The sequence below is a fragment of the Macaca nemestrina genome, chromosome 17 (assembly GCF_043159975.1).
Source record: "Macaca nemestrina isolate mMacNem1 chromosome 17, mMacNem.hap1, whole genome shotgun sequence".
Classification (NCBI taxonomy): Eukaryota; Metazoa; Chordata; class Mammalia; order Primates; family Cercopithecidae; genus Macaca; species Macaca nemestrina.
Genome location: NC_092141.1, coordinates 20,550,779 through 20,574,563, shown reverse-complemented (window position 1 = coordinate 20,574,563; position 23,785 = coordinate 20,550,779). Strand labels below are relative to the sequence as shown.

At 38.7% G+C, this 23,785-nt stretch overlaps 1 pseudogene across 4 annotated transcripts in view; it reads right to left on the bottom strand.

The window, feature by feature from the left end:
- Positions 1–4,567: 4,567 nt before the first annotated feature.
- The window catches only part of LOC105493324 (coiled-coil domain containing 144A), a 136,456-nt pseudogene continuing 117,238 nt past the window's right edge, over positions 4,568–23,785 (bottom strand). For all 4 annotated transcript variants that reach the window (XR_011615487.1, XR_011615489.1, XR_011615488.1 and 1 more), the window contains one exon: positions 4,568–23,646. The product of XR_011615487.1 is annotated as a coiled-coil domain containing 144A, transcript variant X1 (transcript). The remainder of the gene's footprint in view (positions 23,647–23,785) is intronic.

Here is a 23,785-nt window from a genome sequence, read left to right as displayed (position 1 = left end):
GGAGGTGTCTCCCAGAGAGGCTACACGAGGGTCAGGGACCCAGTTGAGGAGGCAGTGTGTTTGTTCTCAGAGCTCCAGCGCTGTCCTGGGAGAACCACTGCTCTCTTCAGAGCTGTCAGACAGGGACATTTATGTCTGCAGAAGTTTTCTGCTGCCTTTTGTTCAGCTATGCCTTGCCCACCAAGGTGGAGTCTAGAGGCAGTAGGCCTTGTTGAGTTGCAGTGGGCTTCACCCAGTTCGACCTTCCCAGCTGCTTTGTTTACCTACTCAAGCCTCAGCAATGGCGAACGCCCCTCTCCTAGCCAGGCTGCCACCTGGCAGATCAATCTCAGACAGCTGCACTAGCAGTGAGCATGGCTCCATGGGCATGGGACTCACTGAGCCAGGCATGGGAGAGAATTGCCTTGTCTCCTGGTTGCTAAGACCTTGGGAAAAGCCCAGTATTTGGGTGGGAGTGACCCATTTTCCCAGGTAGTCTGTCACGGCTCCCCTTGGCTAGGAAAGGGAAATCCCCCGATCCCTTTCACTTCCTGGGTGAGGCGACACTCCACCCTGCTTCAGCTCACCCTCCGTAGGCTGCACCCACTGTTCAACCAGTCCCAGTGAGATGAACCAGGTACCTCAGTTGGAAATGCAGAAATCACACATCTTCTGCATCGATCACACTGGGAGCTGCAGACCAAAGCTGTTCCTACTTGGCCATCTTTTGGGAAGTTTAAGACAAGTTTGACTGCATCTTGTGTATAATCTTGTACCTCTCTTTTCACACCAACTTAGCATGATGCATGCATTTTTTTAAAGAATGTTTTAGGTGAACTGTTGCCATTTCTCCCCTCTCTCAAGTCTTATTTGATTGTTCTTCCAGAAACAATTTTCAAATTTGCAGAGTTACATCTGGAACAAGGAGTTTGATTGGAATAATTTAAACCTGTAGAACACGAAAGGGCTTATTCTGAATTGTCATAGCTGATATTGAATCTATGCCTAATGATGTGAGTGATGTGGATATTGTAATGTCTTTGAAGTTTTTATTCATAAACTGGCTAAGGAAGTGATGTACTCATTTGTTGATATCTGAAAGGAAGAATGAATAAAAGCCATTAATAATCTTACAGAAAATTAAATTCATCTTGGAATTCTTTGTGGAAATAAATTCAATAAGGTAGAACTTGGGAAAAGTTTTCCTGTAATTTATTGAAATCAAACTTGACTGCAGCTTGTTGAGAATTATTGAGAATCAAGCACATTTCAAGACACTCATGGATTTCGGGGTATTTGAAGAGTAAATACTCCTTTTGTGGTTAAAATATTTTGAAGATGGTCTTTGTTCAGCAGTAACCCAAGATTCAAGGCACTCCAGTTAACTGATGATCCAGTAAGACCACAGTTCCTGTGACAGTGGCAGAAGGTGTCCAGCAAGGAGTTAGCAGCAGCATGGTTGGCTTGTGTTACACTCCCAATGAAGGCAGAAACCAATGGCTAGCACAGAAAATAATTAATTCCTGCCCTCTCGTCACAAAGTAAAATTTTATTTCACCAGCTACTTTTGGGCTTAACAATTTCTCCGACTGAGAGATGTTGAGAGCTTAATGGGGCTCATTGAGCAAGAGTATGGCACTAAGAATTAAACTGATTTTACTCCTTGGAAAGGTATTTCCTGTTGAATGTAATGTCTTTTCCACCTCAGAACGAAAAATGATATTACATTGTAGCCTGGTAATTCAGCATTCTCCATTCTGATTTTTTCAGCAACTGCATTTCTTTCAACTGCTCAGAAGGTGGATTTCTCAGTGAAATAATCACAACAAAACCACCTCCTTACTGTATAATAATAAATGTCACCATTTTAAATCCAAGGTCATAGAGCCTCCTGATGCAGCATATACTCTTTTTGCCTTGAATAGTTTCCTCTTTGCTCTACACATTTGTGGAAGCTGACTTTCTGGAACATCAACTTTGAACACAGCAATAGGGATGGCCACACATATGAAATATCATAACAGAACAGGATTCACCAGTGCATTCTTTTGAAAAAGATAACAAATTAAATTATTTTTCAAACTCATTGATTTCAGCCATTGACAAATCTACAGAACACGATCAGGCAGAATTTCTGTAAACCCTGGCTAAGATTTAGAATGTGGACATGAATGTGACTATGAGAATTATGAATTAATTACTGTAAAAATTCAGGTTGGGGTTGGACATATGATGACAACATCTCAGAGGTGAAGAGGGTCAAAGAGCATTTCTTTGACGAGTTTCTCTAAAGATGGCAGTAAAATGAAAGCCTGGCAGTGTTCTACTTTTGTCATATGCCCAGGGAAGGTGAGAGAATCATGGCGCCCCGAGACCACTTCCTTAGTAGGCAAGGTCAGCACTTCATCTAGAATGAATCCTCCTTGCTGGGGGGAAAATATAGCAGGTAAGGAGAGATGTTTGTCACTTGGTGATACCTGTGAGTGAGAATGTCTCAAGCTCTTATGAAGTATGATGCACAAGGTCCATTTCTAAATACTAGAAACATCTTGCTGTGAAAACACTTGATGTCAGGAGTTAAGAACTCTGATGATGCCACACAGGAAATCATGGGGCAATGTGACCACCAATCTTCTTAAATTACCTTGCAGATGGCTATTACTGTACTGCTGAAGTCTAGTGCCAGTGATTTATGTTTCCCCATTGTGTTATCAGCCCAGTACAAAGTATTGCCACAATTACAGCTAAAGGTGCTAACAGGAAAATTATCTTCTGGGTGGATGCATATTCTTTCAGTCTCAGCTTCCAAAAATTGGTCATCAAGCAGTGTGAGTTTCTGTATTACTATCTCAGCTTTCATCTCCACTTCATTGTAGAGATCTGAGATGTATAGGGTGAACACCTCAGAGTTCTGGTTGCCCTTGTGAAGTTTACTATCATAAACCATTTCAATAAGAAAGTATGCCTAATTTCAGAAATCAATATTGTCCCCTGATCTATATAGAGTTCTGGGTAATTTGTGCCTTTACATTTAATAATAGCTTCTGCTAAGCTTGCAGTGCCCTGTGGGCTTGTGTCACTAATACGTGTCATCTGAAATGTGACACATGGCGCTCCAATCAAAGAGATTCTTGTCATACCTGAGAGAACAAATTCTGGATCGATGTAATTCACATTACCTTTTTTTTTTTTATACTTGAAGTTCTAGGGTACATGTGTACATGTGCACAACGTGCAGGTTTGTTACATAGGTATACATGTGCCATGTTGGTGTCTGCACCCATTAACTCGTCATTTACATTAGGTATATCTCCTAATGCTATCCCTTCCCCTGCCCCAACCCCATGACAGGCCCCTGTGTGTGATGTTCCCCTTCCTGTGTCCCAGTGTTCTCATTGATCAATTCCCACCCATGAATGAGAACATGCGATGTTCGGTTTTTTCGTCCTTGTGATAGTTTGCTGAGAATGATGGTTTCCAGCTTCATCCATGTCCCCACAAATGACATGAGCTCATCCTTTTTTATGGCTGCAGAGCATTCCATTGTGTATATGTGCCACATTTTCTTAATCCAGTCTATCATTGACGGACATGTGGGTTGGTTCCAAGTCTTTGCTATTGTGAATAGTGCCGCAATAAACATATGTGTGCATGTGTCTTTATAGCGACATGATTTATAATCCTTTGTGTATATACCCAGTAATGGGATGGCTGGGTCAAATGTTATTTCTAGTTCTAGATCCTTGAGGAATCGCCACACTGTCTTCCACAATGGTTGAACTAGTTTACAGTCCCACCAACAGTGCAAAAGTGTTCCTGTTTCTCCACATCCTCTCCAGCACCTGTTGTTTCCTGACTTTTTAATGATTGCCATTCTAACTGGTGTGAGATGGTATCTCATTGTGGCTTTGATTTGCATTTCTCTGATGGCCAGTGATGATGAGCATTTTTTCATGTGTCTGTTGGCTGCATAAAAGTCTTCTTTTGAGAAGTGTCTGTTCATATCCTTTGCCCACTTTTTGATGGGGTTGTTTGTTTTTTTCTTGTAAATTTGTTTGAGTTCTTTGTAGATTCTGTATATTAGCCCTTTGCCAGATGAGTAGATTGCAAAAAATTTCTCCCATTCTGTAGGTTGCCTGTTCACTCTGATGGTAGTTTCTTTTGCTGTGCAGAAGCTCTTTAGTTTAATTACATCCCATTTGTCAATTTTGGCTTTTGTTGCCATGCTTTTGGTGTTTTAGACATGAAGTCCTTGCCCATGCCTATGTCCTGAATGGTATTGCCTAGGTTTTCTTCTAGGATTTTTATGGTTTTAGGTCTAACATTTAAGTCTCTAATCCATCTTGAATTAATTTTTGTCTAAGGTGTAAGGAAGGGATCCAGTTTCAGCATTCCACATATGGCTAGCCAGTTTTCCCAGCACTATTTATTAAATAGGGAATCTTTTCCCCATTTCTTGTTTTTGTCAGGTTTGTCAAAGATCAGATGGTTGTAGATGTGTGGTATTATTTCTAAGGGCTCTGTTCTGTTCCATTGGTCTATATCTCTGCTTTGGTACCAGTACCATGCTGTTTTGGTTGCTGTAACCTTGTAGTGTAGTTTGAAGTCAAGTAGTATGGTGCCTCCAGCTTTGTTCTTTTGGCTCAGGATTGTCTTGGCAATGCGGGCTCTTTTTTGGTTCCATATGAACTTTAAAGTAATTTTTCCAATTCTGTGAAGAAAGTCATTGGTAGCTTGATGGGGATGGCATTGAATCTATAAATTACCTTGGGCAGTATGGCCATTTTCACGATATTGATTCTTCCTATCCATGAGCATGGAATATTCTTCCATTTGTTTGTGTCCTCTTTTATTTTGTTGAGCAGTGGTTTGTAGTTCTACTTGAAGAGGTCCTTCACATCCCTTGTAAGTTGGATTCCTAGGTATTTTATTCTCTTTGTAGCAATTGTGAATGGGAGTTCACTCATGATTTGGCTTTCTGTTAGTCTGTTATTAGTGTATAAGAATGTTTGTGATTTTTGTACATTGATTTTGTATCCGGAGACTTTGCTGAAGTTGCTTATTAGCTTAAGGAGATTTCGGCTGAGACGATGGCGTTTTCTAAATATACAATCATGTCATCTGCAAACAGAGACAATCTGTCTTCCTCTTTTCCTAATTGAATACCATTATTTCTTTCTCCTGCCTGATTGCCCTGGCCAGAACTTCCAACAGTATGTTGAATAGGAGTGGTGAGAGAGGTCATCCCTGTCTTGTGCCAGTTTTCAAAGGAAATGCTTCCAGTTTTTGCCCATTCAGTATGATATTGGCTGTGTGTTTGTCATAAATAGGTCTTATTATTTTGAGATACGTCCCATCAATACATAATTTATTGAGAGTTTTTAACATGAAGGGCTGTTGAATTTTGTCGAAGGCCTTCTTTGCATCTATTGAGATAATAATGTGGCTTTTGTCTTTGGTTCTGTTTATATGCTGGATTACGTTTATTGATTTGTGTATGTTGACCCAGGCTTGCATCCCAGGGATGAAGCCCACTTGATCATGGTGGATAAGCTATTTTATGTGCTGCTGGATTCGATTTGCCCGTATTTGAGGATTTTTCCATCAATGTTAATCAGGAATATTGGTCTAAAATTATCTTTTTTTGTTGTGTCTCTGCCAGGCTTTGGTATCAGGATGATATTGGCCTCATAAAATGAGTTAGGGAAGATTCCCTCTTTTGCTATTGATTGTAAGAGTTTCAGAAGGAATGGTACCAGCTCTTCCTTGTACCTCTGGTAGAATTTGGCTGTGAATCTCTCTGGTCCTGGACTTTTTTTGGTTGGTAGGCTATTAATTATTGCTTCAATTTCAGTTTGCTATTGGTCTATTCAGGGATTCAACTTCTTCCTGGTTTAGTCCTGGGAGAGTGTATGTGTCCAGGAATTTATCCTTTTCTTCTAGATTTTCCAGTTTATTTGTGTAGAGGTGTTTATCGTATTCTCTGATGGTAGTTCGTATTTCTCTGGGATCGGTGGTGATATCCCCTTTATCATTTTTTATTGCATCTATTTGATTCTTCTCTCTTTTTTCCTTTATTAGTCTTGCAAGCGGTCTATCAATTTTGTTGATCTTTTCAAAAAACCAGCTCCTGGATTCACTGATTTTTTGAAGGGTTTTTTGTATTTCTATCTCCTTCAGTTCTGCTCTGATCTTTGTCATTTCTTGCCTTCTGCTAGTTTTTGAATGTGTTTGCTCTTGCTTCTCTAGTTCTTTTAATTGTGATGTTAGAGTGTCAATTTTAGATGGTTCCTGCTTTCTCTTGCGGGCATTTAGTGCTATAAATTTTGCTCTACACACTGCTTTAAATGTGTCCCAGAGATTCTGGTACATTGTGTCTTTGTTCTCATTGGTTTCAAAGAACATCTTTATTTCTGCCTTCATTTTGGTATGTGCCCAGTAGTCATTCAGGAGCAGGTTGTTCCGTTTCCATGTAGTTGAGTGGTTTTGAGGGAATTTCTTAATCCTGAGCTCTAGTTTGATTGCACTGTGGTCTGAGAGACAGTTTGTTATAATTTCTGTTCTTTGACATTTGCAGGAGAGTGCTTTACTTCCAACTATGTGGTCAATTTTGGAATAAGTGTGATATGGTGATGAGAAGAATGTATATTTGTTGAGTTGGGGTGGAGAGTTCTGTAGATGTCTCTTAGGTCCTCTTGGTGCAGAACTGAGTTCAATTCCTGGATATCCTTATTAACTTTCTGTCTTGTTGATCTGTCTAATTGTTGACAGTGGGGTGTTAAAGTCTCCCATTATTATTATGTGGGAGTCTAAGTCTCTTTGTAGGTCTCTAAGGACTTGCTTTATGTATCTGGGTGCTCTTGTGTTGGGTGCATATATATTTAGGATAATTAGCTCTTCTTGTTGAATTGATCCCTCTACCAGTATGTAATGGCCTCCTTTGTCTCTTTTAATGTTTGTTAGTTTACAGTCTGTTTTATCACAGACTAGGATTGCAACCCTTGCCTTTTTTTGTTTTCCATTTGCTTGGTAAATCTTCCTCCATCCCTTTATTTTGAGCCTATGTTTGTCTCTGCACATGAGGTGGGTCTCCTGAATACAACACACTGATGGGTCTTGACTCTTTATCCAATTGGCTAGCCTGTGTCTTTTAATTGGAGCATTTAGCCCATTCATATTTAAGGTTAATATTGTTATGTGTGAATTTGATCCTGTCATTATGATGTTAACTGGTGATTTTGCTCGTTAGTTGATGCAGCTTCTTCTTAGCATCGATGGGCTTCACAATTTGGCATGTTTTTGCAGTGACTGGTACCGATTGTTCCTTTCCATGTTTAGTGCTTCCTTCAGGAGCTCTTACAGGGCAGGCCTGGTGGTGAGAAAATCTCTCAGCATTTGCTTGTCTGTAAAGGATTTTATTTCTCCTTCGCTTAGGAAGCTTAGTTTGGCTGGATATGAAATTCTGGGTTGAAAATTCTTTTCTTTAAGAATGTTGAATATTGGCCCCCACTGTCTTCTGGTTTGTAGAGCTTCTGCTGAGTGGTCCACTGTTAGTTTGATGGGCTTCCCTTTGTGGGTAACCTGACCTTTCTCTCTGGCTGCCCTTAACATTTTTTCCTTCATTTCAACTTTGGTGAATCTGACAATTATGTGTTGGAGTTGCTCTTCTCGAGGAGTATCTTTGTGGTATTCTCTGTATTTCCTGAATTTGAATGTTGACCTGCCTTGCTAGGTTGGGGACGTTCTCCTGGATAATATCCTGCAGAGTGTTTTCCAACTTGGTTCCATTCTCCCCATCACTTTGAGGTACACCAATCAGACGTAGATTTGGTCTTTTCACGTAGTCCCATACTTCTTGGAGGCTTTGTTCGTTTCTTTTTACTCTTTTTTTCTCTAAACTCCTCCTGTCACTTCATTTCATTCATTTGATCTTCAATCACTGATACCCTTTCTTCCAGTTGATTGAATCTGCTACTGAAGCTTGGGCATTTGTCACGTAGTTTTCGTGCCATGGTTTTCAGCTCCATCAGGTCATTTAAGGACTTCTCTACACTAGTTATTCTAGCTAGCCATTCGTCTAATCTTTTTGCAAGGTTTTTAGCTTCTTTGCGATGGGTTCGAATTTCCTCCTTTAGCTAGGAGAAGTTTGATCGTCTGAAGCCTTCTTCTCTCAACTCGTCAAAGTCATTCTCTGTCCAGCTTTGTTCCGTTGCTGGCGAGGAGTTGCGTTCCTTTGGAGGGAGAGAGGCACTCTGATTTTTACAATTTTCAGCTTGTCTGCTCTGTTTTTTCCCCATCTTTGTGGTTTTATCTACCTTTGGTCTTTGATGATGGTGATGTACAGATGGGGTTTTGGTGTGGATGTCTTCTGTTTGTTAGTTTTCTTTCTAACAGTCAGGACCCTCAGCTGCAGGTCTGTTGGAGTCTACTCGAGGTCCACTCCAAACCCTGTTTGCCTGGGTATCAGCGGTGGAGGCTGCAGAACAGCAAATATTGTTGAACAGCCAATGTTGCTGCCTGATCGTTCCTCTGGAAGCTTCGTCTCAGAGGGGTACCCAGCCGTGTGAGGTGTCAGTCTGCCCCTACTGGAGAGTGCCTCCCAGTTAGGCTACTCGGGGGTCAGGGACCCACTTGAGGAGGCAGTCTGTCCGTTCTCAGATCTCAAACTCTGTGCTGGGAGAATCACTACTCTCTTCAAAGCTGCCAGACAGGGGCATTTAAGTCTGCAGAGATTTCTTTGTTCGGCTATGCCCTGCCTCCAGAGGTGGAGTCTAGAGATGCAGGCAGGCCTCTTTGAGCTGTGGTGGGGTCCACCCAGTTCGAGCTTCCTGGCCACTTTGTTTACCTACTCAAGCCTCAGCAATGGTGGGCGCCACTCCCCCAGTGTCGCTGCCGCCTTGCAGCTCGATCTCAGACTGCTGTGCTAGCAATGAGTAAGGCTCCGTGGGCATGGGACCCTCCAAGCCAGGCGTGAGATATAATCTCCTGATGTGCCGTTTGCTAAGACCATTGGAAAAGTGCAGTATTATGGTGGGAGTGACCTGATTTTCCAGGTGCCGTCTGTCACCGCTTCCCTTGGCTAGAAACAGGAATTCCCTGACCCCTTGTATTTCCCGACTGAGGTGATGCTTTGCCCTGCTTCAGCTCATGCTTGGTGGGCTGCACCCACTCTCCTGCCCCCACTGTCCAACAAGCCCCCATGAGAACAACCCAGTACCTCAGTTGGAAATGCAGAAATCACCCATCCTCTTTGTCACTCACATGGGGAGCTGTACACTGGAGCTGTACACTGGAGCTGTTCCTATTTGGCCATCTTGGAATCGCCCCCTGTAATTCACATTTCTTACTGTTCCGTAAGTCAACACTGTCACAGAATAATTGACATTTTTGGACTTGAAGGCCAAAATAAGTTGAAATGCCTCACACTACTTTGTTAGGTATTAAGAAGTATTCCTGGGATCTCTTCACTTAGTTTTTAAATTCCCCACATGAATAAAACATGATGGAGGTCATTGATTTCAGTTTTCATCGTAACACCTACTGTCATCTCAGAATCTTGGCTTCTTGTTTCTGATTCCTGAAACCAAATATACTTGGAGTCATGAGGTAAATATTTATTAAGCTGTTCGGCTAGCTCAAATGCATCAGCAAGAACTAGTAATAAAGGCACTTCACCAGGGTTCTCAAGCACTTGAATCATATTTGCTTCCACGTTTTCTAGAAGCAAGTTATCATTAGATTGTGTTTACTGTAGGTGAACACAATCTCTTCTAGTCTTCATTAAATGGTACCATATTGTAAAGAGCCCACATGTGTCAAAGTAGTTTTCTGTAGATTTTATGACTTTCATGTATATATGCATTTACCTTGAATAACTTGTTGGGAACTGTTTTCAAACCTTCATAAAAGCATGACCAGTTAAGACTGTGGCCAAATTCAAGTAGGGATTTTACCAGATCAGCAAGTCTCATACCCTTTATTTGGTTGTAAAGAGGAGGACATTAAACTTCTTCACCTATAATTTCCGTGACGTTTCTTTGGAAGGCTCTCTTAGGGTTTATTTCAATAAACAAAGCGTTTTTTCTTTCATTGGTTGCCGTTGTGATAGAATGGATGCAAGCAACTGGCTCTCAAATGTTCCTGGACCAATATTTGCCAGTAGTAAAACCTTCTTCAGAAGCAGTTTTTCCTGTCACTGTTGAAATCAGTTGCATTTTGGGTTCCCTCCTAACAGATTCCCAATGCTCTCTTCAGTGTCTTTGAACATTGGATCCTGCTCTCTTCACTGTCTTTGAACATTGGATCCATCATATAGCTCATAGAGCTGTGATAAGCAGCTGCAGATGATGGGATGTACAGAAATAAGTTTTGTTTTCTCAAACTCCTGAGGCAGCTCTTTGTGACACTTGGCTATAGCTTCTTCCTCTCCTGATGAAGTACAGAACAAAGACTGTTAAAGGCTGCACTGCACACCTTTTCAAAGGACCCTACAGCCCTCAGGATTTCTGTTCTGGAAACCTCAAAATGCTCTAAAGAATAAAGTCTATTTTGTAAAAATTTAAATAACTCTCTCCAGTAAACTGCCTTTTACAGTAAAAAGTGGTCTCTTGTGGTTCTCACATATTTTTCACTATGTTTAGCACAATATCGTAAACCTTAAATAACATCATGAAAATCACTTGAAATGCCATGAGTGATGCTGAAGGTCTCCCAAGAAGTAAAGTTATGACATTACAAAGAAAAGTTGAATTGCTTGCTATGCACCACAGACTGAGGTCTACAGCTGTAGTTGCCCACCATTTCAGATAGATGATTCTTCATCTCGGAAACAGATGATGTAAACTTATGGTATCAATAAATATAGCATCAAACTATAAATATATGTCCTCTTCCTTATGAATTTCTTAAATGTTTATTTTATCTAGGTTAACTTTCGTTAACTTTTATTTTAGGTTCAGGAGTACATGTGCAGGTTTGCTATATAGGTAAATTATGTGCCACGGGAGTTTGATGTACAAATTACTTTCAGTCACCCAGGTAATAAGCATAGTACCCAATATGTAGTTTTTTAATCCTCACCCTCCTCCTACCCTCCACCTCAAGTAGACTATGGTGTTTGCTGTTCCCTTCTTTGTGTCCATATACAAACAAAGTTTAGCTCCCACTTGTAAGTGAGAACATGTAGTATTTGATTTTCTGTTCCTGCGTTAGTTTGCTTAGGATAATGACCTCTAGCTGCATCCGTATTGATGCAAAGGACACAATCTCAATCTTTTTAATGTCTGTGTAGTATTCCACTGTGGATATATACCACATTTTCCATATCCAGTCTACCAACCATGGGCATTCAGGTTGATCTAACGTCTTTGCCATTATGAATAGTGATGTGTGAACATATGCATGCATGTGTCTTTATGGTAGAATGATTAATATTCCTTTGTGTATGTATATGCCCAATAATGGGACTGCTGGGTCAAATGGCAATTCTGTTTTAAGTTCTTTGAGTAATCGCCAAACTGCTTTACACAATGACTGAACAAGTTTAAATTCCCACCAGAAGTGCATAAGCGTCTCCTTTTCTCCACAACCTTGCCAGCATCTGCTATTTTTTGACCTTTTAATAATAGTCATTCTGACTGGTGTGAGATGGTGTCTCACTATGGTTTTGATTTGCATTTCTCTAATGATTAGTGAGTTTGAACATTTTTTTTATAACCTTGTTGGCCACATATTATGTCTTTTGAAAAGTATCTGTTCATGTCCTTTGCCCACTTTTTAATGGGGTTGTTTTTTTTCTTGTAAATTTGTTTAAGTTCCTTGTGGATGCTAGATATTAGACCTTTGTCAGATGGGTAGATTGCAAATATTTTCTCCCTTTCTGTGAGCTGTTTACTCTGTTGATAGTTTCCTTTGTTGTAAAGAAGCTCTTTAGTTTAATTAGGTCCCATTTGCCAATTTTTGTTTTTCTTGCAATTACTTTTGGCATCTTTGTCATGAAGATCATTTCCAGGTCCTATGTCCACAATGGTATTTCCTAGGTTATCTTCCAGGGTTTTAATACGTTTTCATTTTAGATTTAAGTTTTTAATCTATCTTGAGTTAGTTTTTGTATCTGGTGTAAGGAAGGGGTCCAGTTTCAATCTGCATATGACTAGCCAGTTGTCCCAGCATCATTTATTGAATAGAAAGTCCTTTCCCCATTGCTTTTTTTAAAATGGAGTTTGTTGAAGATTGGATGGTTGTAGATGTGCTGCATTATTTCTGAGCTCTCTATTCTGTTCCATTGGTTTATGTGTTTGCTGTTGTACCAGTACCATGTTATTTCTGTTACTGCAGGTTTGTAGTATAGTTTGAAGTCAGCTACCAAACTACCAATGACATTCTTCACAGAATTAGGATAAACTATTTTAAAATTGATATCGAACCCAAAAAGAGCTGGAATAGCTAAGGCAATTCTAGCTTACTTTTATAAGAATATAGTACATAATACACAGAATATATAGCATATGTATTAATCAACTTTGTTTTAGATAAGGTTTCTGGTCAACAGTAGGTTGTTAATCAGGTCAGTCAGCATTTACATTTTGGGGAAGTCAAAATTTAGGCAAATGTTCAGCTGCGTGGGGTTCAGCCCCTCTAACTTCCACATTGTTCAAGGGTCAAGAGTACTGAAAGAGGAAAAAAAACTAACATGAGCCATGTGTGATTCGACTGGAATTAGAATCACCAGGAAAAACTAATGGTTTTCAGTATATTCTAACAAAGAAATATGGGTGAATGTAAGCATGTATGTTTGTATATGTATCCATCCAGCTGTATTTTTCTGCTCTGTTGACTGAGGAAGCCTATAAGCAATGATGACTCCAATAGCCATACATATCTACCACAATTTGTGCCCAGATATTTGTTTCTAATTACTGTCCCCTAAAGAAAGTCAGGGCTTCTGAAAAAAAATGGAAATGGCTGATCCGAGGGCTGGGGCAGAGAAAATACAAGATAAGGTGGAAAGAGCTTATGCCAGAAAGTAAGGAAGTGTTCAAAGAACAATAGACAGGTCAAAAAGACATGAACTCAGCTTGAAATGGCTACCACTGGTCAAAGCTGAGGGAACCTCAACAATAAAACAATAACTTTTCCCTTCTCCCTTATTTGCTCATTGGTTTTGTTTTGTTTTACTTATCCATGTAGAAGGAATGAAAGATTAAGACAATCATGATTTGGCAACCACCATAATAATTGATCCAACCAAGAATCATCAATGAAATGCTAAATCTAGTGGGTGAGATGTTAAGGAGTAACCAGATATTTATAGAGCCTCAAACTATGTCCACATAAGACACTGATGAAATACAAAGGGTAGATAGTCACTTTACCATGGGCACACCTGGCATATTCTCAACCAAACGAAGTCAACACTGGCCATTAATGGAGCCAAGTAATAGCATATGCCTCCAGATACGCTGCACTGGGAAGAGCTCAGCCTCATTTGTGTGACCTTCCTGCCTGAATGGCATAACCTGAACTGAATCATGAAGAAACATCCTATGAACCCAAACTGAGACAAAATCTGTAAAAAACTGACCCATACTCTTCAAACACATAAATGTCATAAAAATCAAGGAAAGACTCAGGAATCATCCCAGACTAAAAGAGACTAAAAAGACAGAATAATTTGACACAGATCGACCCCTCCAAAGGTCAGCAACCTCAAAGATCAGAGGTAGATAGGTCCACAGTGATGAGAAAGAATCAACGTAAAAACACTGAAAACTCTCAACATCATGAATTATAAATCTCAACATCATGGATTGTAAAATCTCCCGTCTTAAATTCCTTGGTTATAAAGAATATTATTGAGACAACTGGAAAAAGCAAAATAAGGTTTATGGATGATATATTAATCATTAATATTAAACCAATTTTAATATCCTATTTTGATAGCTATATTATAATTATGTAAGATAATACCTTATTTTTAGGAGATACACACAAAATTATTTAGAAATAAAGAGGCATCATTCTGGCAACTTATAAACCATTCAGAAAAAGTCTATATTATGCACCTACATTTACATTTATCTAGAAAGAGAAGAGAAGAAGAAGGAGAAAGGATAAAGCAAATATAGTAAAATGTTCACATTTGGGGAATAGTATCCAAGAAAGTTTTGTAGTTTTCTTACTATTTTTCTATAAGTCTAATACTGTCAAAATAAAACAATTCTAAAAAGAAAAAAACTGTAAAAAATTGACAAATTATAACCTATTAAATGAAATAAACCACAAGTTTATATTGAATCAAGTAAATGAATAAATTGAGTTTGATGAAGAACAGAGATATTTACATAGTCTCAAATTATCTCCCCACAAAATATTAATACTAATTAATTACAAGGTGAAAAAGTAACATTACAGAGGAGAAAGCTAGCAGACACTACTGTTAGTGATCAATGCCAATATCACCAGTAAGAGGGCAAATCAAAATTATAGGTCACTCATGTTCTATAGGGTTAACAGAGCTCTAATTTCTCCCTGGGATGCAGTGCCTGAGGGGTGGGGTAGGCTGCCACCTAGGCCTTTCAGGCTTCTCAGCCAGTTCAGCCTGTGGGCCTTTGGTAGCTCAAACTGAACAGGAGCTGAAGGGATACCCAACACAGCACAGCTTGTCTACCAAAAAGTAGCCAGAATCATTCTTTAAGTAGGTTCCTTATCCCATTCCTCCTGACTGGGTGAGACCTCCCAACTAGGGTCTCCAGCCACCTCCTACAGGCACGTTCGAGCCAGCAATAGGTCAGTACTCTGCTGGCCTAGAGCTTCCAGAGGAAGGGGCAGGCAGCCATCTTTGCTGTTTCACAGACTTCACTGGTGATACTTCCAGCTATGGGAAGAACCGAGGGAACTAGGGTATAGAATGAACCCCAGCAAACTGCAGCAGCCCTGCAGAAGAGTGGCCAGACTGTTAAAAGAAAAACAAACAGGAAACAACAACAGTAACAATTTAAAAAGTTACAAAACTCCATCCTCAAGGTCAAAGGTTAAGACAGACCCACAGAGATGAGAAATTACCCCAAAACCATGAAGACTCAAAACACCAGAGTACCTCTGCAACACCTCTCCAGTAAGAGATCAGAACTGGGTTGAGCCTGAGATGGTTGAAATGACAGAAGTAGACTTCAGAATGTGAATAACAATGAACTTCAATGACCTAAATGAGCATCTTGTAACCCAATGCAAAGAAGCTAAGAATCATGATAAAACAATACAGGAGTGGATAGCCAAAATAGCCAGTCTAGAGAAAAACATAACTTACCCGTTAAAGCTGAAAAACACACTACAAGAACTTGACAATGAAATCAACTTATATTGTTATATATAACTGTGATATTGTATATATCGCAGAATAGGCAAAGCAAAGAAAAGAATCTCGGAGCTTGAAGATGATCTTTCTGAAATAAGACAGGCAGACAAGAATAGACATAAAAGAATGAAAAGGAATGAATGAAACCACCAAAAAATATGGGATGACATAAAGAGACCAAATCTATGATGGATTGGAGTACCCAAAAGAGACAGGGAGAATGGAACCAAGTTGGAAAACATACTTCAGCATATCATCCAAAAGAACTAACTTCCCCAGCCTAGCAAGACTGGCCAACATTCAAATTCAAGAAATCCAGAGAACCCCAGTAAGATACTCCACAAGGAGATCATCCCTGAGACATATAATCATCAGATTCTCCAAAGTCTAAATGAAAGAAAAAAATGTTAAGGGCAGTCAGACAGAAAGGCCAGGTCACCTACAAAGGGAACCCCATCAGATGAACAGCAGACCACTCAGTGGAAACCTTGCAAGTCAGAAGATACTGGGAACCAATATTCAACCTTCTTAAAGAAAAGAACTTCCAACCCAGAATTTCACATCTGACCAAACTAAGCTTCATAAACCAAGGATAAATAAGATCCTTTTCAGACAAGCAAATGCTGAGGGAATTCGTTACTACCAGACCTGTCTTGCAAGAGCTCCTGCAGGAAGCAGCAAATATGAAAAGGAAAAACCATTACCAGGCACCAGAAAAACACACTAAAGTACAAAGAACAGTGACACTATGAAGCAACCACATAAACAAGTCTGCAAAATAACCAGCTAACATCATGATGACGAGATCAAATCCACATATAATACTATTAACCTTAAATGTAAATGGGTTAAAGGCCCCAATGGAAAGAAACAGAATGGCAAACTAGATAAAGAACCAAGACCCATCAGTATGCTGTATTCAGGAGACCCATCTCACACACAACAAAATAATGGGATGAAGGAAAATTTACCAAGCAAACAGAAAGCAGGAAAAAAACAACAGAGCTTGCAATCCTAGTTTCTAACAAAACAGACTTTAAACTAACAAAGATCAAAAAAGACAAAGAGAATTACCTACTAGTAAATGGTTCAATTCAACTAAAAGAGATAACTATCCTAAATATATATGCACCCAATACAAGAGCACTCAGGTTCATAAAAGTAAGTTATTGGAGACCTTTGAAGAGACTTAGACTCCCACATAATAATAGTGGGAGACTTTAACACCACAATTAAAATATTAGACACATCATGGAGACAGAAAATTAACAAAGATATTCAGGACCTGAACTTGGTTGTGGATCAAGTGGACATGACAGATATCTACACAACTCTCCAACAGAAAACAAGAGAATATACATTCTTCTCATAGCCACACGACACTTACTCTAAAACTAATCATAAATTCGGAAGAAAAACACTCCTCAGCAAATGGAAAATAACTGAAATCATAACAAAGAGTCTCCCAGACCACAGCACAATCAAATTAGAACTCAAGATTAAGAAATTCACTCAAAACACAACTATATGGAAACTGAACAACCTGCTCCTGAATGACTTTGGGGTAAATAATACAATTACGGCAGAAATCAAGAAGTGCTTAAAAACTAATTAGAACCAAGAGACAACATACCAGAATCTCCAGGACTCAGCTAAAACAGTGTGAAGAGGAAAACGTATAGCACCAAGTACCCACATCAAATAGATAGAAAGATCTCAAGTTAACAACCTAATATCACAACTAAAAGGACTAGAGAACCAAGAGTAAAGAAACTTCCAAGCTAGCAGAAGACGAGAAACAACCAACATCAGAGCTGAACTGAAATAAAGACACAAAAAACTTTAAAAAAATCAATAAATCCAGGAGGTTTTCTTTTTAAATTTACTTTTTATTTCAATAGGTTTTTAAGGAACAGGTGGTATTTGGTTCCATAAATAAGTTCTTTAGTGGTGATTTTTGAGATTTTGGTGCACCCATCACCCGAGCAGTGTACACTGTACCCCGTGTGTAGTCTTTTATTTCTCATCCCCTTCCCACACTTTCCCCCAAGTCCCCAAAGTCCATTGTATCATTCTTATGCCTTTACATTCTCATAGGTTAGTTCCCACATATAAGAGAGAACATACAATGTTTGGTTTTTCATTCCTGAGTTACTTCACTTAGAAGAATGGTCTCCAATTCCATCCAGGTTGCTGCAATTAGAAGAAGGGGCTCCAATTCCATCCAGGTTGCTGCAATTAGAAGAAGGGGCTCCAATTCCGTCCAGGTTGCTGCAATTAGAAGAAGGGGCTCCAATTCCATCCAGGTTGCTCCTTTTTATGGCTGAGTAGTTTTCCATGGGGGTATGTGTGTACATATCACATTTTCTTTATCCACTCACTGATTGATGGGCATTTGGGGAGGTTCCATATTTTCACAATTATGAATTTTGCTGCTATAAACATGCATGTGCAAGTATCTTTTTTCTATAATGACTTCTTTTCCTCTGGGCAGATACTGACGAATGGGGTTGCTGGATCAAATGGTAGATCTACTTTTAGCTCTTTAAGCAATCTCCACACAGTTTTCCATAGCGGTTGTACTAGCTTACATTAGCATCAACACTATAAAAGTGTTCCCTTTTTACCACATCCATGCCAACATATATTATTTTTTTTATTTTTTTAATATGGCCATTCTTACAGGAATGAGGTGGTATCGCATTGTGGTTTTGATTTGCATTTCCCTGATCAATAGTGATGTTGAGCATTCTTCCATATGCTTGTTGGCCATTTGTATATTTTCTTTTGAGAATTATCTATTCGTGTCCTTAGCCCACTTTTTTATGGAATTTTTTTTTCTTACTGATTTGAGTTCTTTGTAGATTCTGAATATTAGTTCTTTGTTGGATGTGTAGGTTGTGAAGATTTTCTCCCACTCTGTGGGTTGTCTGTTAACTCTGCTAATTATTTCTTTTGCTGTGCAAAAGCTTTTTAGTTAAGTCCCATCTATTTATCTTTTGTTTTTGTTGCATTTGCTTTGAGGTTCTTGGTCATGAAGTCTTTGCCTAAGCCAATGTCTAGAAGGGTTTTCCAACGTTATCTTCTAGAATTTTTAAGGCTTCAGGTCTTAGATTTAAGTCCTTGATCCATCTTGAGTTGATTTTTGTATTAGGTGAGAGATGACGATCCAGTTTCATTCTCCTACATGTGGCTAGCCAATTATCCCAGTACCATTTGTTGAATAGGGTGTCCTTTCTTCACTTTACATTCTTGTTTGCTTTGTTGAAGATCAGTTGGCTGTAAGTATTTGGCTTTAATTCTGGGTTCTCATTTCTGTATTATTCATACTCACATCTCTAGCATCCAGCATAATTCTTTACAAATAGTGTGTGCTCAGTAGGTAATCAGTATTTCCCACATCCTCACCAACACTTAGTGTTGTCAGCATTTGTCAGTCTGACAAATAATATATCATAGATCAGTTTTTTACTGTATATTTAAAAATTATTGAGTGAGCAACTTTTTTTTTTTTTTTTGAGATGGAGTCTCGCTCTATCGCCCAGGCTGGAGTGCAGTGGCCGGATCTTGGCTCACTGCAAGCTCCGCCTCCTGGGTTCATGCCATTCTCCTGCCTCAGCCTCCTGAGTAGCTGGGACTACAGGTGCCTGCCACCTCACCCGGCTAGTTTTTTGTATTTTTTAGTAGAGATGGGGTTTCACCGTGTTAGCCAGGATGGTCTCGATCTCTTGACCTCGTGATCCGCCCGCCTTGGCCTCCCAAAGTGCTGGGATTACAGGTGTGAGCCACCACACCCGGCCTCCCATTTCATTTTTAATCAAGCTTATTTGGACCTTTCTCTCTTCTTTTCTTGGTTAATCTTGCTAATACTTATCCATTTTATTTATCTTTTCAAAGAAACAGCTCTTTGTTTCATTTATCTGTTGTTTTTTTGTTGCAATTTCATTTAGTTCTGTTCTGGTATTTGTTATTTCTTTTCTTCTGCTGGGTTTGGATTTGGATTGTTCTAGTTTCTCCAGTTCTGTGAGGTGTGACCTCAGATTGTTTATTTGTGCTCTTCCAGACTTTCTGATGTAGGCATTTAATGCTATGAATTTTCCTCTTAGCTCCACTTTTGCTGTATCCCAGAGTTTTTGATAGGTTGTGTCACTATTATCATTCAGTTCAAAGAATTTTTGAATTTCCCTCTTGATTTCATTGTTGACCCAACAATCATTCAGGAGCAGGTTATTTAATTACCATGTATATGCATGCTTTTGAGTGTTCTTTTTGGAGTTAATTTCCAATTTTATTCCACTGTGATCTGAGAGAGTCTTGACATAATTTTGATTTTCTTAAATTTACTGAGACTTATTTTGTGCCCTATCATGTGGTCTATTTTGGAGAATGTTCCATGTTCTGATGAATACAATGTATATTCTATGCTTGTTGGGTAGAATGTTCTGTAAATATCTGTTAAGTCCATTTGTTCTAGGGTATAGTTTAAGTCCGTTGTTTCTTTGTTGACTTTCTGTCTTGGTGACCTGTCTAGTGCTGCCAGAGGAGTATTAACATCCCCCACCATTGTTGTGTTGCTGACTACCTCATTTCTTAGGTCTAGTAGTAATTGTTTTATAAATTTGGGATCTCTAGTGTTAGGTGCATATATATTTAGGACTGTGATATTTTCCTGTTGAACTAGTCCTTTTATCATTATATAATGTCCCTCTTTGTCTTTTTAAACTGCTGTGGCCTTTAAGTCTGTTTTGTCTGATCTAAGAATAGCTACTTTTACTCAGTTTTGGTGTCCATTTGGATGAAGTGTCATTTTCCATCCCTTTGCCTTAAGTTTATGTGAGTTCTTATGTGTTAGGCGAGTCTTCTGAAGACAGCAGCAACTTGGTTGGTGAATGCTTACCCATTATGCCATTCGGTATCTTTTAAGTAGAGCATTTAGGCCATTTATGTTCAACATAAGCATTGAGATGTGAGGTACTATTCTATTCATCATGTTATTTGTTGCCTGAATACCTGAAAACCTGAAAGCATTCCCTTGGAAAACTGACAGAAGACAAAGATGCCCTCTCTCACCACTCCTATTCAATGTAGTATTAGAAATTCTCACCAGGACAATCAGGCAAGAGAAAGAAAGAAAAGTTATTCAAATAGGAAGACAGGAAGTCAAACTATCTTTGTTTGCAGATGACGTGATCATATATCTAGAAAACTCCATCATCTCAGCTCAAAAACTCCTAAGCTGATAAGCAACTTCATCAAAGTCTCAGGATACAAAAGCAACGTACAAAAGTCACTAGCATTCCTATACACCAAAAACAGGCAAGCTGAGAACAAAATCTTGAATTAACTCCCATTCACAATTGCTACAAGAAGAGTAAAATACCTAGGAATACAGCTAAAAGAAAAGTGAACGAACTTTTCAAGGATAACTACAAACCATTATTCAAAGAAATCAGAGATGACACAAAGAAGTGGAAAAATGTATATGCTCACAGACAGAAAGGATCAATATCGTGAAAATGACCACACTGCCCAAGGCAATTTGTAAATTAAATGCTAGGCCCATTAAACTACTATTGACACTCTTCACAGACCTAGAAATAGCTATTTTAAAACTCATATGGAACCAAAAAAAAGAGACCAAATAGCCAAGACAATCCTAAGCAAGAAGAACAAAGCTAGAGGCATCACACTACCCAGCTTCAAGCTATACTGCAAGACTACAGTAACCAAAACAGCATGGTGCTGGTACAAAAACCAACACATAGACCAATGGAACAATACAGAACCCAGAAATAAGATGACACTCCTACAACCATGTGATCTTTGACTCTTTGACAAACTTGACAAAAGCAAGCAATAAATGGTGCTGGGAGAACTGGCTAGCCATATGCAGAAAATTGAAACTGGACCCCTTCCTTAAACCATATACAAAAGTTAACTCAAGATGGATTAAAGACTTAAATCTACAACCCAAAACTATAAAAATCCTGGAAGAAAACCTAGGCAATGCCATTCAGGACACAGGCAAGGGCAAAGACTTCATGATGAAGATGCCAAAAGCAATTGCAACAAAAGCTAAAATTGACAAATGGGATTTAATTAAACTAAACAGCTTCTGCACAGCATAAGAACCTATCAACAGAGTAAACAGACAACCTACAGAATGGGAGAAAATTTTTGCACTCTATCCATCTGACAAAGGTCTAATATCCAGCATCTACAAGGAACTTAAACAAATTTACAAGAAAAAAAATACAAACTCAACCCCATTAGAAAGTGGTCAAAGGACACAAACAGACACTTCTCAAAAGAAGGCATACATGCAACCAACAAACAGAAAAACCTCAACATAACTGATCATCAGAGAAATGCAAATCAAAACCACATGAGACACCATCTCACAACAGTCAGAATGACTATAATTCAAAAAAATTAAAAGATGCTGGCAAGATTATGGAGAAACAAGAATGCTTTTACACTGTTGGTGGGAGTGTAAATTAGTTCAACCAGTGTGGAAGACGGTATGGTGATTCCTCAAAGACCTAGAACCTGAAATACTATTTAACCTAGCAATCCCATTACTTAGTATATACCCAAAGGAATATAAATAATTCTAGGATAAAGATACATGCACACGTATGTTCATTGCAGCACTATTCACAATAGCAAAGACAAGGAATCAACCTAAATGCCCATCAATGATAGACTAGATAAAGAAAATGTAGTACATATACACCATGGAATACTATGCAGCCATGAAAAGGAATGAGACATGTCCTTTGCCAGGACATGGATGGAGCTGTAGAACATTATCCTCAGCAAATCAGCGCAGAAATAGAAAATGAAATACTGCATGCTCTCACTTATAAGTGGGAGCTGAATAATGAGAACACATGGACACATGGCGGGGAACAACACACACAGGGGCTTGTGGTAGGGTGGCGGGTGAGAGAAGGGAGAGCATCATGAAGAATAGCTAATGGATGCTGGACTATTATTAATATCTAGGTGATGGGATGGTCTGTACAGCAAACCACCATGGCACATATTTACCTATGTAACAAACCTGCACATCCTGCATGTGCACCCCTGAACTTAAAATAAAAGATGGAAATAAAAAATAATAGTAATTGCAGGTCACCTGATAGAATGCAGTAAGAAGATCATGGGATAACTTCTGTGATACTCTTGCCCAAAAAAATTATCATCTAAATCTTATAAAAAAATTCAGAGAAATCCAATGGAGGAACATTCTGTATTATTGGACTTTACTCTTCAAAAGATTTAAGGCCATAAAGGTCAAAGAAAAACTGAGGAACTGTTTCAGACTGAAAGAGTCATGACAACTAAATGCAATTCATGGACCTGAATGAGATCTTTTTGCTGCAAAGAACATTATAGATAATTAACAAAACTTGAAAAGGAAATGAGAATTAAATGATCAAATGTATTGATGTCAACTTTCTGGTTATGAAGTAGTTATGTAAAATGTCCTGACTCGTGGGAATGCCCACTAAAGATATCAGATGTGATGGCATAATGTGAGCAATTTACTCTCAAATGGCCCACAGGGGGAAAGTTATTTTTCTTAAAATGTGGAAATTTTCTGCAATTTTAAGACTGTTTCCCAAAAGTTAATCAAATAAAGAAATGAAACAATCAATAGAAAAAATGAAAAGGCTTAGGCAAACCTTATTTTTCCACAGGAAAAGATCTATATAAATCAGTGCTTAAAATTAAAATTATCTAAGTTTTATTGCACTATAACAATTGCAATACATCCAAACATTGACAATGACCACAGTACCAGTATACCAAAATAATGTCTATCTAAACTTAAATCTATCACTATATATAAAGATAAAAATTATAAAATATAAATAAGCCATCAGTTGACTCCACTAAATTGTTAATGGCAACTTGATTATTTGGCTGTTTAAACAGCTAACATTTGGGTGGTTTGAGTAAGTAAAACTCAATAATAGTGGTTTTCATTCGCAAAATCACTTAAAAGTTAGCTGAAGAGGCCAAGAAACATTATTTAAAATACTATACAAATTTTCATCAGACATGTATAATACAGAATATTTCCCTTTAGTAAAAATGTTCACATCATATACTTAATGGGAAACAAAATATCATGTCAACAGCCCAGAAATAAAATTGCCTTATCTTTCAGATCATGTATTTTCTGCTTAAAATCTGTGCATATTCTTTTGTTGCTTCCAACACTGGATCTTGATTCAGATTTTTCTGGTATGCAGATTCTGGAGGAGAAGCTACATATGGTTCAGGTTCACATTTAGTAGCAGCTGAAAAGAAAAAGCAAGAATTATATTATCATTATTATTATTATTATTTTAAGATAGGGTCTCACTGTTTCACCTGTGCTGGAGTGCCGTGGTGTGATCACAGGTCACTGCAGTCTCGTCCTCCCAGGCTTAAGCAATT